The 16,021-nt window shown below is 41.2% G+C and overlaps 1 pseudogene; it reads left to right on the forward strand.

The window, feature by feature from the left end:
- The first annotated feature begins 2,167 nt into the window (after positions 1 to 2,167).
- On the forward strand, positions 2,168 to 12,034 carry LOC104682606 (annotated as a pseudogene).
- Positions 12,035 to 16,021: the final 3,987 nt, after the last annotated feature.

The raw sequence follows: 16,021 nt of genomic DNA on the forward strand, positions 1-16,021 counted from the left end.
TATAACAAACTGGTAACAATAAGTAAAGTGTTTCCCTGAGTTCTGTGAGCTGTTATAACAAATTATCAAACCTAGGAAGGGGGTCATGGGAACCCCCAAATTGTAGCCAAGTTGGAAAAAAGTGTGGGTAACCTGGGTACCTACTATTTGTGATTTTTATTTGAAGTCGGGGGCAATCTTGTGGGATTGAGTCCTTAACCTGTAGTGTCTGCGTCAACTCTGGGTAGTCAGTGTCAGAATTGAATTAAATTGTAGGGCACTCAGCTGGTGTCTGCAGAAAATTGGGAAATTTCTTGATGTGAAAAACCCACATATCTGGTGTCACAGATGTTCTGTTTCAGTAGAAACAGTAGTAGGCTTGAACAGTTTTATTCTTTATATAGCTTATTTCCAATGGAGAACAAATGGAAATTAAGTGCCCGTGGAATCTCACACTGAATTCCACAGTCACAAGCATCCTGGTCATCTCAGGGGAAAATATCACACACTTGGTACAAAGCAAATAGATGAGTTAAATATTATATATTAAATGACAAATTTATTATGATATTAGTAATTATATAATTATTAGATTGAATTATTTCAATAAAAAACATGTGAATACTATTATGTTTATTACAATATCAAATAATGATATTATAACCTTAGTTAACATATAATAAAATTGCACAATTCACTTTAAAGATAAGGAACAAAGACAAAATAATGAAAACCAAGGGTTTGCATATTTTGTGATTATTTTATAGGGAATAGCTAATTATTAAACTAAGGAAAACTAAAATTATATATTTATTTTTCTACTTAAGAAGTGTCTTGGCTGGGCACGGTGGCTCACGCTTGTAATCCGAGCACTTTGGGAGGCCGAGGAAGGTGGATCACCTGAAGTCAGGAGTTCGAGACCAGCCTGGCCAACATGGTGAAACCCTGTCTCTACTAAAAATAAAAAATTAGCCAAGTGTGGTGGCACGTGCCTGTAATCCCAGCTACTTGGGAGGGTGAGGGAGGACAATCACTTGAACTCGGGAGGGGGAGGTTGCAGGGAGCCAAGATTGTGCCATTGCACTTCAGCCTAGGGGACAGAGAAAGTGAATTCTCCTCTCTGCTAGGGGAGCATCATATTTTTTGTAATTTTAGAATTACATTTCTGGTCACAGCTATCTAAGCGGGCTATGATTTTGCTTCATAAAGTCTTAATGATGTTGATTATTCTTACCTTAAAGGTTACCATTTATCCTAATGAAATTAAGATAAAATGTGATTTTGTTACCAGCCTTTAGATTCAGTATTAGACACAGAACATTTTATAAGGATCCTTGATAAGGCTCTTACTTCCTTGTCTTATCACATAAGTAGAATTAGAAACTCTGTGACAAATATCCAACCCCTCCACCATTTTGATAATCTGTTTTTGGACTAGGTATGTAGTAGGTGATCAATAAATGATTACTGAATGAATGAATGTAAGCCTGAATGAATGGTTCTGACTTCCTGTCTGCTTATCTGCCTGTCTAGGTCTGTACGTCTATTTCTGTTGGACTTTATGTAAATCCTCTCAAAATACAATTATTGTATATTGCACTGAGTCTAATGGTTACCTCCCTGAGATCGTCCATGACTAGCTTAAAACACACACACACACACACACCACCTACCAATATTTTATGACTTAAACATATATATAGCATATATATGTGTATATAGATATATATATAAACTCTTATATAAAAGATGATCTACTGAAAGGCGGTAGGATATGGTGGTGGTAGTGATTTATAGATGAAATCACTCCCACGGCATTGGCATCTTGGCAGTAGCTCATTCCTTAGCTTCCCTGAACTAGGCGTGGAACTCCAGTTACTTCCCATATATCTGATACATTTAGGCTGCAACAAAGTCAAGTGCTTTTCTTGCTTATTTTTTCCCTTCTTTGAGAACAGAAGACACCAGGAAAAAAAAAATTTTATGAGAAAACAACAGTTCCTTACTCGGTACCACCTGCTTAAATGCAAACCAAAGGCACCCAAATGATGCAACCCATGAGTGTGGAAGAGGCTGGCGGATGGGCTGTCACGTCTGGCTGATCTGATGTCAGAGCAGATCATGTGGTGCTCTGTGGGCAGCTGGGACTGGCCCGCCAAAAGCACATGGATTACAGTCTGAGGCTGTAATGGGAAAGTCGGTTCCTGGGCTGCTGTCTCATAGACATCAGCTTGCAGGGAAGCTGGGGGCTCTCCGACTTGCCCTGCTCTGGGGCCCCTCCTGCTGCGTGACTCACAGGCACATTGCAGAGAGAAGCTGCCGCTCCCAGTAAGTGCTTAAAGAAGGTCTTTATTTAGAGCATTTTGGAAGCGGGGAGGAAGTGTTTGTGTTGATAGGGGGTGCTGGAAGCCTTTGTAAAACCCCCTCCTTGGATCTGGGCTGGGCAGCGGCGCTTTCCATGCCATTCTGGAGTTCAAAGGCAGCGCTGATGTGCAAATGTTCCCCAGCCCTGATTTTGGTTTGTTCTCCATGTGATGTGTTTTTCTGATTTGCATTTTCTCTTTCTTTAACTGTAGGGCAGATTTTAAAGATCTGGTTAAAGTGAATTGATTTCAGATTCCCAGCCCCGGAGTGGACTTGGTGTTCCCTGTATGATAAGCAGGGAGAGGGGCAAGAGGGTGGTGGTTCTTTTGGTCAGAATCACTGCTTGTGTTAAGACACTGTGTCTGTGCCGGAGAAAGTGGTTACCACCCCTTCTCTGCACTGGGTGAGTAGGTGGTGTGAGAGAAAGCGGGGGTGAACCAGCAGTGAAGAGATTTGATTAGTTTTTGGTAAACAGCAGTGCTATTAGTATATTGCCTTTTTCTTACGGTCAAAATTTATATTAAATAGTGTCAGCTGGCAGAACAGGTGCTGGCAGTGGAAGAATGATGGAGTTCTTTCTCCCTTTCCCAGCTAGTGAATTGTCTTTCCTGCATTGAAAGCCCAGTTAAGGAGTAGAGAGAAATGTGACAGATACAGATTTCTGAGCAATGTTTTTTTGTTTGTTGGTTTGTTTGTTCTTTTGTTTGGTTTTTATTTTTTATTCTTAACAAGCACCATATTTCCACCCACATGCATCAGGAATGATTCTCACCTTGACGATGTCTTAGGTGTGGCCTTTTTGGAGAGCAAAGGAATAAATTCGATAACATCCTTCTCTTCCTTCTGAGCATATAACATTAAGTTTGTTTTAGAGACTGAAAATAAATATGTGTGGTTGGAAGGAGATATAAAGGGGAATTTAGAAGAACAGATTGTTTATTTGCCCTGGCACTTTTCTGTGAACACTTGATAGAGTTCTAGGTCAAGGTGTATGGTGTCCCCTTGAGGGATAATAGGCAAATAATTAGGCTATGTCTTTAAGCATTGGAAAATCTTAATTTTTTTAAGGAACAGAACCTGGTCTTTTCTGTGAATCTCTGCACAAACCATAGGCTTTGGGGCCAAACACTGATTCCAGAGACACTTAGGCATTGAAGAAACTTTTGGGTGAGAAAGATGATGGTATGAATGCAAAGAAAATATGCTTAGATGAGTTTTGTCCTCTTTTTTTTTTTTTAAGCCTTTTGCAGTATATGGTTTAAGTTACAGAACAACAAACAACAGAAGAGAGCGTGCCCCACCCATAGTGTTGTGAACATGGATGATTCCCCTCCCATTCTGTTCCACTGAACTGCATAAACACTAGCACAGAGACAGTTCTAATTCATCTTTTGAACCCTGTATGTTACAGGTACAAGCCATATAAAATGAAGACACAGAAAAATGGAAGATCCTCCCACCCCACCCTACTTTCTCCTCCTTCCATATTGTTGAGTAAAGCTAGATTTATCCTGGGAAGGGTCTCCATCACTGCTTGTAATTTTGTTAGCCATTTCGTGTAGGCGAGCACGGTGTGAGGATTTCAGAGGTAGTCTTCCTGATCTGGCCCTCCGTCCCTGCCTAGACCACACCCCCTTTTTTGGCCACATGCCTAAAACTCTTTCTGAAGGGGAGTGTGATAAAACGATGCCCATCCTTGGGCACATGGATTCCTCCGTCACATAAACCGAAGAGCCCTGATTTCTCTGCAGACATACATTTCCTGCTTCTCAGGGTGAAGATACCCAGTTGTGGGGGTTTTAGAATTCCTTTTGTTTAAAGATTAACACAGTAATGTGAAAAGAAATGGAAGAAAATTATCCATTTTTCCATCTCACTCACACAACTCTGTTTAATGTCCTGTATTCTCTTCCTGTCTTTATCATCACATTAGGCTAGCTATGTTTAGTGCAGGGGGGCTATCCACACTCCTCCAGATTTCTGCTTTTCAGGGAAGGCACCTGTAGTTACAGACTTAGAGCTGGACCATATCCTATTAGGACTGATAGTTCAGCCGTATTTCACGAGGGTAAAGCTGGCCAGAGTTACACATCTGATGAGTGAGAGTTGGGACCAGAACTCAGATTGCCTGACTGTCCAGTGCTCCTTCTGCAATCATGCAACCTAAGGAGAGAACATTTTCTTTAAAAATTAGGTATTTTTTTCAATTTCTGGTTCTTTTTTATTTAAAATGCTGTGTAATTATTAGCATAGTAAAATGACTGTAATTTCACTGTCTTTCCTGTCTTGCAATAGATTGGAAAGTCAATTTTGTTTTTTTTAATTAGAGACAGGTTCTTGCTGTGTTGTCCAAGCTGGACTCAATTCCTGGGCTCAAGTAATCCTCCTGCCTTAGCCTCCCAAGTAGCTGGGATTATAGGCATGAGCCACTGTGCCTAGCTTTGCCTTTGTTTTTCTGTTTGTTTTTGGAGATAGGGTTTCTCTTTGTTGCCCAGGCTGGAGTGCAGGGGCATGACCATAGCCCATGTAACCTTAAACTTGGGCTCAAACAATCCTTCAGCCTTAGACTCCTAAGTGGCTGGGACTACAGGCGCATGCTGCTATACCGGGATAATTTTAAAATATTTTTGTAGAGATGGAGTCTTGCTATGTTGTCAGGGCTGGTCTGGAACTCCTGGGCTCAAGTGGTCCTACTGTGTTAGCTTCCCTAGTAGCTGGGATTACAGGCATGCACCATCACACCTAGTTCAGATTGGAAAATCTTTACAGAGAAAATTAAGTTCTGTTTTCTTAGGAAAGTAGCATGTTTATATTCTTTGTGGGTCATCTGATGAAATCTCAAATACCTGATTGTTACAGTTTTCTTTTCTTTTTTTTTTTTTTTTTGAGACGGAGTCTCGCTCTGTCCCCCTGGCTGGAGGGCAGTGGCCCGATCTCGGCTCACTGCAAACTCCGCCTCCCAGGTTCACGCCATTCTCCTGCCTCAGCCTCCTGAGTAGCTGGGACTACAGGCGCCCGCCACCGCGCCCGGCTAATTTTTTGTATTTTTAGTAGAGACGGGGTTTCACCGTGGTCTCGATCTCCTGACCTTGTGATCCGCCCGCCTCGGCCTCCCAAAGTGCTGGGATTACAGGCGTGAGCCACCGCGCCCGGCCTACAGTTTTCTAATCTTGGCTTTCTGAGAATGTAGACCACCTTTTATTTTTTTATTTTTTTTATTTTTTATTTATTTATTTTTTTGAGACTGGGACTCAGTCTGTCACCCAGGCTGGAGTGCAGTGGTGTGATCACAGCTCATGTAACCTTGAACTCTTGGGCTCAAGTGATCCTCTCACCTCAGCCTTTTAAGTAACGGATTATAGGCAAGCACCACTATGCTGTCTTCTACCCTACTTAATAAGGGGATTATTGTTCAATTATGGCAAACCACATACCACGAGAACATTTAGAAGCTTCATTCTATTTGGGTGGTTTTCTGAGTCATATAATTTTTTTTTTTTTTTTTTTTTTGAGACAGGGTCTGTCTGTCACCCAGGCTGGAGTACATTGGTTTAATCTTGGCTTAATGCCACCTCCACCTCCTGGGCTCAAGTCATCCTCCTATCTCAGCCCCACCAAGTAGCTGGGATCACAGGTGCACACCACCACACCCAGCTAACTTTTGTATTTTTTGTAGACACAGGGTTTCACCTTGTTGCCCAGGCTGGTCGTGAACTCCTGGGCTCAAGTGATCCACCTGCCTCAGCCTCCCAAAATGCTGGGATTACAGGCATGAGCCACTGCGCCTAATGTTCTTTCTTTATACAAACCTATTTATGGTGACATATTTAAAAACCATTTAAGGGGCCGGGCGTTGTGGCTCATGCCTATAATCCTAGCACTTTGGGAAGCCGAGGCGGGAGGATCACGAGGTCAGGTCAGGAGATTGAGACTATCCTGGCTAACACCGTGAAACCCTGTCTCTACTTAAAAAAAAAAAAAAAAAAAAAAAAAAAAAAAAAAAAAAAAAAAAAAATTAGCCGGGCTTGGTGGCACGTGCCTATAGTCCCAGCTACTCAAGAGGCTGAGGCAGGAACCCCGGGAGCCAAGATTGCGCCACTGCACTCCAGCCTGGGTGACAGGCCGTCTTAAAAAAAAAAAAAAAAAGAAAAGAAGAAAAAGAAAAGCAACAACAAAAAAACCATTTAAGGCCAGGCATAGTAGCTCATGCCTGTAAATTCCAGCTCTTTGGGAGGCCGAGGCGGGCAGATTGCTTGAGGTCAGGAGTTCGAGACCACCTTGGCCAATATGACAAAACCTCGTCTCTACTAAAACTACAACAATTAGCTGGGGGTGGTGGCATGTGCCTGTGGCCCCAGCTACTTGGAGGGGTGAGGTAGGAGGATGGCTTCAAACCGGGAGGTGGAGGTTGCAGTGAGCCAAGATCGCAACCTGCACTCCAGTCTGGGTGACAGAGTGTCACCCTGTCTCAAAAAAAAAAAAAAAAAAAAAAAAACCCGAAAAAATAAAAACAAAATAAAAAACATTTAAAAGATGTTTAATTCAAAATAAAATTTCAGATTAATTTTTTCCCTGTTGAGATCAATGCTAGGCCCGCAAGAGATTTTTAAAAAATACTTGTTCATTGAATGATAGAACAAATATATAGAACATTACAGTTCTTGCTTATGAGTATAATGAGATTTAAAGGGTAATCCAACGTTATGCTGTTCCATAATGTTATTAGAATGCCCATCTGTTAATTATTCAATCTTATTTTGGTAAGGGTAAGACTCCTCGTATTTGCTTAAAATAATGCAGATATGAATAAATGTCATAGATAATTCACCTGTGTTGATGCTATTTGTAAAAGCAATAAACACAAAATTAGATTGGGTGTTGTTTAATTACAATTTTTGGAAATCTCAAATTCAATACAGGGGCCCTCTGATTATATCCTGGATATGCAATAGTCAGTTTCTACTGGTTGAGTATCTCTTCATTGTAGACATTAAACTATAGTGATATATTGGGAGAAATTAGTTCTGGTGGCTTTGAGTGGTTTCAAAAAGAATAATTGGGACACTGTTCTAAACAGCCAGCACTCTCTAGCTCAGAAACAAATGGCTGCATGTGTGACATTTCTAAATGGTGACATCTTCAAGGAACCCTCTAAATAGTTACTTATTTTAAGCTTCAGGTTATGGAGGAAAGAAAAAATTAGGCAGGGGATATTAGTTGTTAATGCTCCTAATATGAACAGACAGAAACTTCAGATAAAGATATCATTTATTTCAAAAAGATGTAACTAAGAGGAAATGCAAAAAAAAAAAAAAAAAAAAAAAAAGCAAAGTTCAGTAAAGTAAATAGCTGCTGTACTAACTGTAAATTTCACTCTTTGAGGTCTTGGGTGCCTTTAACCGATTCCATTTAGGCAGAAAGCACAAGCAAATATCTCTTGTAAACAAAGCAACAAATTTAAGTTAATGCTAATGTGTTCACAGCCAGAGCCAAAAGTTTTTCAGGGTTATTATAACACACTGGGCTCTCAGCCCATCCATCTAAATGTCCAAAGTAGACTAAAGTTATGGATCAGCCCATTGTATATACCATCCCACATGAGAGCCAGATGCTACTGTTTACTGTGCTAGTGACTTAGCCAGATTCAATGTGAAATCTGAGATTACTGTTTGGGGTCCCTGGAAGTTATAGATGGATTTTTCTGATCATGGATTTAGGCTTTATACTTCAATCTGTTTTGACTAATGCCGATTTTTTTTTAAGGACAATCTTTTAAACCTAATTTATACCCTAAACTTTAGATGGAGAGTTTCTTTATAAAAATTGTGTTCATTTATTGTCTTTGGACCTTGGATGTGTTGTAGGTCTTCAGCATCTATCTATCTGTCTGTCTGTCTATCTATCTATCTATCTATCTATCTATCTATCTATCTATCTATCTATCTAATCTATCTATCGAGAGAGGGAGACAGGGTCTTGTTCTGTCACCCAGGCTGGTGGGCAGTGGTGTGATCATAGCTTACTGCAGTCTCGCTCTTGGCCTCAAGCGATCTTCCTGCCTCAGCCTCCTGGGTAACTAAGATTACAAGACGACAGGAGAGTGACAGGACTACAACCATGACAAGTTAATTTTTTAAGTTTTATTTTTGTGGAGACAGGGTGTTGTTCTGTTGTCCATGCTGGTCTTGAACTCCTGGCTTCAAGCAGTCCTCCTGCCTTAGCTTCCCAAAGTGCTGGGATTACAGGTGTGAGCCATTGCACCCCGCCTGTACATTTTTTTTTTTTTTTCTTTTGAGATGGAGTCCAGGCTGGAGTACTATGGCGTGATCTCGGCTCACTGCAACCTCCGCCTCCCTGGTTCAAGCCATTCTCCTGCCTCAGCCTCCCAGGTAGCTGGGACTACAGGCATGAGCCACCACACCCAGTATTTTTAGTAGAGATGGGTTTCACCATGCTGGCCAGGCTGGTCTCAAATTCCTGGCAAGGTGATCCAGCCACCTTGGCCTCTCAAAGTGCTGGGATTACAGTTGTGAGCCACTGTACCCTGCCTTTAGCGTATTTTCATTGTTTGTTTTGAGGATGGAAAAGAAGCCATGGAATTCTATTGCACAGCAACCACACTATAAAATGTAATTATAATGCAGATTTTAAGATGATTTGGTAAAAAACCAGTTCTGTATATATTGATTGAGAAAAAGACTATCCACTATCTTAAGAAAATGTGGCACATATACCCCATGGAATACTATGCAGCCATAAAAAAGGATGAGTTCATGTCCTTTGTAGGGACACGGATGAAGATGGAAACCATCATTCTGAGCAAACTGTCGCGAGGACAGAGAACCAAACACTGCATGTTCTCACTCATAGGTGGGAATTGAACAATGAGAACACTTGGACACAGGGTGGGGAACATCACACACTGGACCTGTCATGGGGTCGGGAGAGGGAGGAGGGAGAGCATTAGGAGATATACCTAATGTAAGTAACAAGTTAATGGGCGCAGCACACCAACATGGCACATGTATACGTATGTAACAAACCTGCACGTTGTGCACATGTACCCTAGAACTTAAAGTATAATTAAAAAAATAACAAATAGTAAATTAAAAAAAAAAGAAAAAAGAAAAAGACTATCCACTGTCCTCAGTTGGAAAGAAAATTTCATCATTCAAGACCCAGTATTATCAGATTTTGTTGACATAGTTAGATCCCTTATCCCTTAACCTTCTCCGATTTGGTTTATGTCCTTTTCATCCAATTAAACTGTTTTTTGAGGAAGTGTCACAAGTAATGATAATACTATCAATAATACTACCAATACTACAACAGCATCTGTTGTAGGGAAGGAAAGATTTCTTTTCCTCATCCATTCCTAAGTTCATGGCTGAGGCACCAATAACAAAAGACAGATTAACCAGAGAAAATCATAAACCAAATTCATTTAATTAATATGTTTACATGACATAAGAGCCTTCAGAAATGAATACCCAAAGAAACAGGTAAATTTGTACATTTTTGTGCTTAGGGTTGATGAAGAGTAGACAGTTGTGGAAAAGTATGACTGGAAAAAGGAGGTGTGATCTAATGGTAATAAACTGGGGGATTTAGCTAGACCTGTGTGTTTAGATTTGTCTCTGTGTCCCTGTGCCTTTGGAGATAAGAACATTCCTTTCCTCCAGATACAGGGTGGGTACCTCTCCATGAGAGCCTTAATGACTTATTTCACAGGAAGATCAAAGAATTATTTTTTGGCTTACTTCAGAGGAGAAAGGCAAGAGAAAGTCAGCGAGTAACTTTTCTGCTTCTACTGCTTCCTCAAATGCCAAAGTGCCGTATTTTGGGGTAGCATGTCCTGAACCCCATCACTGCTAAGTGCTGAGCACTTTTCATACGCAAGACCCTGCACTAATACTTCACTTATTTATGGACGTTTCATAGATGGTAAGATGAACTTGCCCCAAATGTGTGACTTGTCATTTAAGAATCCAGTCTGTCTAGACTTTCTAAGTCTAAGGCCTATCTCATAACCTGTTGTTACTGTTTTGACTATAAATTTCTATAGAGTTGTGTAGTCTGTTTTGCTTCAGACTTCAAAACCACTTGTGACATCTGTACCAAACACAGTGACAATGGTCTCATTGCAACCTGAAAAGCCAGTTGTCCCTGGAACAGCAGTAACCCTGTCCCTTCCAGCATTAACTTCTAAAGAATCGGCCGGGCGCGGTGGCTCAAGCCTGTAATCCCAGCACTTTGGGAGGCCGAGGCGGGCGGATCACAAGGTCAGGAGGTCGAGACCATCCTGGCTAACACAGTGAAACCCCGTCTCCACTTAAAAAATACAAAAAATTAGCCGGGTGAGATGGCGGCGCCTGTAGTCCCAGCTACTCGGGAGGCTGAGGCAGGAGAATGGCGTAAACCCGGGAGGCGGAGCTTGCAGTGAGCTGAGATCCGGCCACTGCACTCCAGCCTGGGTGACAGAGCGAGACTCCGTCTCAAAAAAAAAAAAAAAAAAAAAAAACTTCTAAAGATTCTTCAGGTGCAGCTATTTGTCTTCCATGTGTGAAACCTGTTGTTACTTCTGCTGGGACCACATCTGACAAGCCTGTTATTGGCACTCCAATTCAAATCAAACTTGCCCAGCCGGTCCCTGTCCTTTCACAACCGGCTGGGATTCCACAGGCAGTTAAAGTCAAGCAACTAGTAGTTCAGCAGCCTTCAGGAAGCAATGAAAAATAGGTGACCACACTTTCACATTCCTCAGCATTGACCATTCAGAAATCTGGATAGAAGATGATGCCAGTGAACACCGTAATACCTACCAGTCAGTTTCTTCCAGCTTCCATTCTAAAGCAAATTACTCTGCCAGGAAATAAAATTCTGTCGCTTCAAGCATCTCCTACTCAAAAAAATAAAAGAGAATGGAACAACATACTTCAGGGATGAAGATGACATCAGTGATGTAACTTCTATGTCAGGGGCCAAACTTAATGAAGAAAATGCCTGTATCTTAGCAACAAACTCTGAATTGGTTGGCACACTCATTCGATCATGTAAAGATGAACCATTTCTTTTTATTGGAGCTCTACAAAAGATAATTTTAGACATTGGTAAAAAGCATGACGTTACAGAACTGAACTCTGATGCTGTGAACTTGATCTCCCATGCAACACAGAACAATTATGAGGCCTTCTAGAAAAACTGACTGCAATTGCTCAGCATCGAATGACTACTTACAAGGCAAGTGAAAATTACATCCTGTGTAGTGATACGAGGTCACACACACCTCAGATTTCTTGAAAAGCTGGATCATTTGGAGAAGCAGAGAAAGGATTTAGAAGAAACAGAAATGTTACTTAAGGCAGCCAAGAGTCATTCTAATAAAGAAGATCCAGAACATCTGAGATTAAAGCAGAACGCCAATGAGTTACAGCAATTGGAACTTGAACAGATACAGCATAGAGATGCTAATCTCACAGCTCTTGCAGCTGTTGGACCAAGGCAGAAGAGACCACTAGGACTTGAAAGTGAGGGCTTAAAAGACAACCTTCTTGCTTCTGGTACATCCAGCCTGACAGTCACCAAACTGTTGCTTCATCCAAGAATCTGCCTCAGGGACTTGATATTTTGTATGGAACAGGAGCAGGAGATGAAGTATTGTCGAGCTCTATACCTGGCCCTTCTGAAGTGACCACTCCACTCTCCATCCAGATCCTTGCTATTTACTGCCAAGGAAGACACAAAGAGCATTGTTGCACTGTTCTCAAATTTCAGTTTCTGGAAAATAATCACCAATACGAAAGAGCAAACGAAGGGAAAAACATTTCATGCTCATGGATAGGAAGAATCAATATTGTTAAAATGGCCATACTACCCAAATCAATTTACAGATTCAACACTATTCCTATTTAAGTGCCAACACTATTTTTTACAGAACTAGAAAAAGCTATTCTAAAATTTATATGGAATAACAAAACAGCCAGAATAAACAAAGCGATCCTAAGCAAAAAGAACAAAGCTGGGGGCATTACCCTGCTCATCTTCAAACTATACCACAGGCTACAGTAACCAAAACAGCATAGTATTGGTACAAAGACAGTCACAGAGACTAATAGAACAGGTTAGAGAACACAGAAATAAAGTCGCAAACCTACAACCATCTGATCTTCAACAAAGCCTACAAAAATAAGCATTGGGGAAAGGATTCCCTATTCAATAAACGCTGCTGGGATAACTGGCTAGCCATATGCAGAAGACTGAAACACGACCCCTTTCTTTCACCATATACAAAAATCAACTCAAGATGAATTAAGGACTTCTTCTTTTTTTTTTTTTTTTTTTTTTTTTTTTTGAGACAGAGTCTTGCTCTCTCACCCAGGCTGGAGTGCAGTGGCATAATCTTGGCTCACTGCAAGCTCCACCTCCCGGGTTCTAGCAATTCTCTTCCTCAGCCTCCCCACTAACTGGGATTACAAGCGCCCACCACCACGCCTGGCTAATTTTTGTATTTTTAGTAGAGAGGGGGTTTCACCATCTTGGCCAGGCTGGTCTTGAACTCCTGACCTCGTGATCCACCTGCCTTGGCCTCCCAAAGTGCTGGGATTATAAGCGTGAGTCACCGTGCCCGGCTGAATTAAGGACTTAAATATAAAATCTGAAACTATAAAAACCCTAGCAGAACACAGAAAGTACAATTCTAGACACAGGCTTTGGCAAAGATGTTATGACAAAGATTCCAAAAACAATTGCAACAAAACAAAAAATTGACAAATGGGACCTAATTAAAGTAAATGACGTTTGCACAGCAAAGGAAACTATTAACAGAGTAAACAGACAACCTCCATAATGGAGGTTTGCAAACTATATATCCAGCAAAGATCTATGTATCCAGCAAAGGTCTGATACCTGGAATCTATAAGGCACTTAAAGCAAAAAACAAACAACCCTATCAAAAAATGGGCAAAGGAGGCTGGGTGTGGTGGTTCACACATGTAATTCCAGCTCTTTGGGAGGTGGAGGCGGATGGATCACTTGAGGCCAGGAGTTCAAGAACAGGCTGGCCAGTATGGTGAAACCCCATTTCTACTAAAAGCAAAACAAAAATTAGCTGGGCGTGGTGGTGCTTGCCTGTAATCCCAGGTGTTTGTGGGGCTGAGGCACAAGAATCGCTTGAACTCAGGAGGGAGAGGTTTCAGTGAGCTGAGATCATGCCACCGCATTCCAGCCTGGGTGACAGAGCGGGACTCTGTCTCAAAATTATAAATGAATACATAAATACATAAATAAAGAAATAAAGTACAGTTTAAATCCAATGTTTGTTTGTTGGATTTATGTCTAGATAATCTGTCCAATGCTGAGAGTAGAGTGTTTAAGTCCTGAACTATTACTGTATTACAGTCTATTTCTCCCTTTATATCTGGGTGTTTCGGTGTTGGGTACACATACATTTACAATTATATTTATTATATCCTCAGGCCTGGTGCAGTGGCTCATGCCTATAATACCAGCACTTTGGGAGGCCAAGGTAGAAGGATTGCTTTGAGACCAGGAGTTAGACTAGCCTGGGCAACATAGTATAAGCCCATCTCTACAAAAAAAAAAAAAAAAAAAAAAAAAGGAAGGGGCAAAGGACATGGAGAGACACTTCTCAAAAGAGGACACACAGGAGGCCAACAGGCATATGAAAAAAAATTCTCAAAACTAATCATTAGAGATGTGTAAATCAAAACCACAATGAGATATCATCTCACACCAGTTAGAAGGGCTACTATGAAAAAGTCAAGGCTGGGCGTGGTGGCTCACGTCTGTAATCCCAGCACTTTGGGAGGCCGAGGCAGATAGATCACAAGGTCAGGAGATTGAGACCATCCTGGCTAACACGGTGAAACCCCATCTCTACTAAAAATACAGAAACAAAATTAGCTGGGCGTGGTCGTGGGCGCCCCTAGTTCCAGCTACTCGGGAGGCTGAGGTGGGAGAATGGCGTGAACCCGGGAGGTGGAGCTTGCAGTGAGCAGAGATCGTGCCACCACACTCCAGCCTGGGCAACAGAGTGAGACTTCGTCTCAAAAAAAAAAAAAAAAAAGAAAAGCAAAAGATAACAGATGCTGGTGAGGTTGCGGAGAAAAGTGAACACTTATACACTGCTGGTGGGAATGTAAACTAGGTCAGCCACTATGGAAAGCAGTTTGAAGATTTCTCAAAGAACTTAAAAGAGAGCTACCCTTTGACATAGCATCTTATCACTGAGTATATAACCAAAGAAACATAAATTGTTCTACCATCAAGTCATATGCAAACATATGTTCATTGCAGCGCCGTTCACAATAGCAAAGACATGGAATCAACCTAAAAACCTATCAACAGTGGACTGGGTAAATAAAATGTGGTACATACACAACATGGAATACTACACAGTCATTAAAACGAATGAGATCATGTTCTTTGCAGCAATGTAGATGGAGCTGGAGGCCATTATACTAAGCAAATTAACACAGTAACAGGAAACCAAATACCAGATGTTCTCATTTATAGGTGGAAGCTAAACGTGGAGTACAAATACACATGGACACAAAGAAGGGAACAGTAGACACTGGGGTCTACTTAAAGGTGGAGTGTGGGAGAAGAGTGAAGATTGATACTTTTTGGTTACTATGGTTACCTGGGTAACAAAATAATCTATACACCAAACCCCTGTAACATGCAATTTTTTTTTTTTTTGAGACAGTCTCATTATGTCACCCAGGCTGGAGCACAGTGCCACAATCTCAGGCCACTGCAACCTCTGCCTCCCATGTTCAAGCAATTCTCCTGTCTCAGCCTCTTGAGTAGCTAGGACTACAGGCGTGAGCCACCAACACCTGGCTAATGTTTGTATTTTTAGTAGAGACGGGGTTTCACCATGTTGACCAGGCTGGTTTCTAAATCCTGGCCTCAAGTGATCCTCCTGCCTCAGCCTCCCAAAGTGCTGTGATTACAGGCATGAGCCACAGCACCTGGCCTATAAGATGCAATTTACTTACATACCAAACCTGCACATGTACCCCTAAAACTGAAATAAAAGTTGGAAGAAAAAAATAGATTTTGCATCATTTTACAGTCACAAAATTATTTTATTTTGCCCTGGAAAGACTGTTGTTTCTTCATATTGTATACTCTGTGCTTACTAAAACATTGTTGATATGGATAAAAGCAGAGTCATTCAAATTGTAAAGTTATTTGTAGAGTAGTACTGCAGAATTTTAAATACCTCATCCTGATATTGTATGATATTCAATTTCAGAATAAACTAAGTCCTGTAAGAACATTTGGCCCAGATGTTACTAAAAATAATTGTTGCTCTAAAATTTCACATAGAGAATAACATTCCATGGTCTTCTACTGTTATGCGCTATTGCTTCATTTTTCCATTTGGGATTGAAAAGGAGAAATTTAGAAAAATATTTTAAAATGGTATATATTCTTGCTTTATAACCTCCAATATTCCACTTCAGTTAAATCTAAATTGTTGTAAAGAGACAACTGTGGCCGGGCGCGGTGGCTCAAGCCTGTAATCCCAGCACTTTGGGAGGCCGAGACGGGCGGATCACAAGGTCAGGAGATCAAGACCATCCTGGCTAATACAGTGAAACCCCGTCTCTACTAAATAATACAAAAAACTAGCCGGGCGACGAGGCGG

Source organism: Rhinopithecus roxellana, chromosome 2 (assembly GCF_007565055.1).
Source record: "Rhinopithecus roxellana isolate Shanxi Qingling chromosome 2, ASM756505v1, whole genome shotgun sequence".
Taxonomy (NCBI): domain Eukaryota; kingdom Metazoa; phylum Chordata; class Mammalia; order Primates; family Cercopithecidae; genus Rhinopithecus; species Rhinopithecus roxellana.